The sequence below is a fragment of the Palaemon carinicauda genome, chromosome 2 (assembly GCF_036898095.1).
Source record: "Palaemon carinicauda isolate YSFRI2023 chromosome 2, ASM3689809v2, whole genome shotgun sequence".
NCBI lineage: Eukaryota > Metazoa > Arthropoda > Malacostraca > Decapoda > Palaemonidae > Palaemon > Palaemon carinicauda.
Genome location: NC_090726.1, coordinates 89,321,554 through 89,324,654, shown reverse-complemented (window position 1 = coordinate 89,324,654; position 3,101 = coordinate 89,321,554).

Sequence of the window (3,101 nt, the reverse complement as noted above, 5' to 3'; positions counted from 1 at the left end):
CTCTTTTACTTACTAGGACTTACTGCTGTAAAACATTTTCTGCTACTGCAACCTTCTTTTCGGCCGAATGTGGACCCTGATTTTAGGTACTGCCAGTTACTTATGGCAGGCACTATACAAGAAAGAGAAAACTTTTACTTTATCCTTGGCTAGCCAAGTACCTCTTCAATAACCCTACTCTTTAGGCTGAACATCGGCTATATACATTATATACTATCACCGAGAACCCCTTACTCAATTTCAAATAGAATGTACTTCTCTGCTGAGCACCACCAACACGACCTGGCCATACCTGCCACGGTCAACCAATCCTAAGGGGCTGACAATTGGTTAAGAGCTCCTTTTCAAAGACAATTCTTTGTCTATCCCCAGATAGAAAATGAAAAGAACTTGTTTGTTCGGAACATCTCTAAGTAATGAGAACTACTGACTCCTGTAAAACTTATGTGGACATTGTAAGTTAATACTATCGGAACTATGGCTTAGCTATAGTTCCCTGCAATGATAAGTACTATTAATGCTGCATTTAAGATCCAGTCCTAAGTTGCCGGACATCCTAGTCTTGTTGAACATAATGATTACTTGGCTTGGAAGGTAGAAGTGTAGAATTATCTAATACATGGTTATCGGACGATAACAAAAGTATGGGCGACTGAACATAATCAAATGAGTTTCGTGCATATATGTATAATAGAATTCTATCCTATTGCTAGAAATAAACTATTAGAGTTATACTCTTCTTGATGCAGTTTATACAAAATCCGATGATGAAGTATACATACAACAGTACTTATTCATGTAGAGATGCGAAGATTTTGCACACGATACATGTATCATTAGGGTGTTACATAAGCTTTACATATAACTTGCGATTCTTATAAGTCACATACATAACAGAAATTTAACTGATCCCCCAAACCTTGATCTACCTGGAATTTTTATCTAGATTTTCCAAGCGATATATAACCCCTGCCTTTTTATTTCAAACTATTTTGTGCAGCATAATATATAAGGAAAAAAATACTGAATATTTCACTCCTGAATTATGAGATACTCACAATTGCTAGGAGAACGCAATATTTTTGAGGAAAAAAGTTATTCGAAACAGAAAAATTTTTGGTAAATTGAATACCCCTGAAACAGAAATTACTTTTCACTCTGCTTACTTGAAAAAAGGGTTTACTCCTAATATAATATATATATATATATATATATATATATATATATATATATGTGTGTGTGTGTGTGTGTGTGTGTGTGTGTGTGTGTGTGTGTGTATATAATAATAATAATAATAATAATAATAATAATAATAATAATAATGCTCATCAACATGGAACTCTATATATGATGTAGGATAAAACATGTCCAAAAATACTACAAATAGATACAAAAAAATTGCTGAGAATAATTACTTCCTAATTAGTGAGTAAGGGTTGGAGTGGGTATTACGGCCAATTAGGGAGATATAATTAGGAACATATTATAATAAGTCAAAGAGGTGAAAATTAAAGACCAAAACTGAAAACGATAATTAGGCGAGAGGAAATTGTGTTAAAATTCATTAACATGCTTATACATTTCACCTGCTCTGAAGAATCCTAAATCTCTTCAGCCAATTAGGTACAAGGGTATATGATCATGTTGACTTTTTATATAAAATTGTACTCTCTAGATTGGTTTACAAATCTCATAAAGGATTTCTGGAGTTTTTTATCCAAATTCTTCAACCTTTTTTTCAGCTTATAATTTCACTAATTTGTAAGTTAGTGACTTCAAAAGATTAGTTTAACTTGAACTCCATGCCTAATAAACCTTTTCTATGGCTGCATTAAATAGATAGTTGCCCTGGGAGACCACCCAACTGCTAAATTCGGCAGCTGTGTTACCTCAATTTTCTGAATTTTCTCATCAACGAAGTGTTGGAACACTATTTTACTTTGTCAATGGTTTATTTGACACCTTGCTCTAATTTATGACAGCATAAGGGCATCACCAGAAGTGTAGGAGTAAACTAAATACTCTTGACATTTGAAAGAAATTTCCGATATCCAGAAACAGTATTCAGACACTACGTCACTACCTAGTCCCAAGTCAGCTCTCTTCCCCTACCCGTATGATCCGTCCTTTAGGGTGAAAGCTGGTACGTAATGGTACGCTGCACGGGTGAGAGTTATACAGCCACATCTTGAGGCGTACCAGTATGCTTTTGAAGACAACTTTTACCCCTGGCTACTTACCAGACGATAAGATATATTTGTAAACATGAAATTCACTTATTGCAAAGTAGCTCATTATCAATATTTTAAGTCAAATTTAACACACATTCAAAGAAAAGTTCGTTGTAATCTCAATACCCTCGGATAATAGAAAGCTCTGTACGAAGCAACGCCAGAGAGAAATAAACAATTCGCTAATTGATCACAAATTGAAAATGGGATTATTACAATTTATCTTAACAATAACAAACTCTCTCTCTCTCTCTCTCTCTCTCTCTCTCTCTCTCTCTCTCTCTCTCTCTCTCTCTCTCTCTCTCTCTCTCTCTCTCTCCACCAAATTTAATGAAAACACAAATATGCCCCAACTGACAATCATCCGACTTCTAGAAAAACTCTTACTTCATTCGAATGTGTTTTTTTAAATTGTTTATTATAAAAACCTATAGATAGATTAAAGCAAGTTAAAGCCATTGGTTGACTTCTGCTCCCGGTATGTAACACTAAATGAAAGTGTGATATATATATATATATATATATATATATATATATATATATATATATATATAATATAAATATATATATATATATATATATATATATATATATATATATATATGTATATATATATATACATATATATATATGTGTGTGTGTATATATATACACACATATATGTATATATACATATATATATATATATATATATATATATATATATATATATATATATATATATATATATATATATATATATATATATATCGATTTCAATAAGGTACGCTAGATTCACTGTAGCCCGTTCTGCCTTCTAGTCGTCAAGGTAAGGTAGGATATGCTCAGATTTAAGCGAACATTTAAGCGAACATATACACACGTATATAC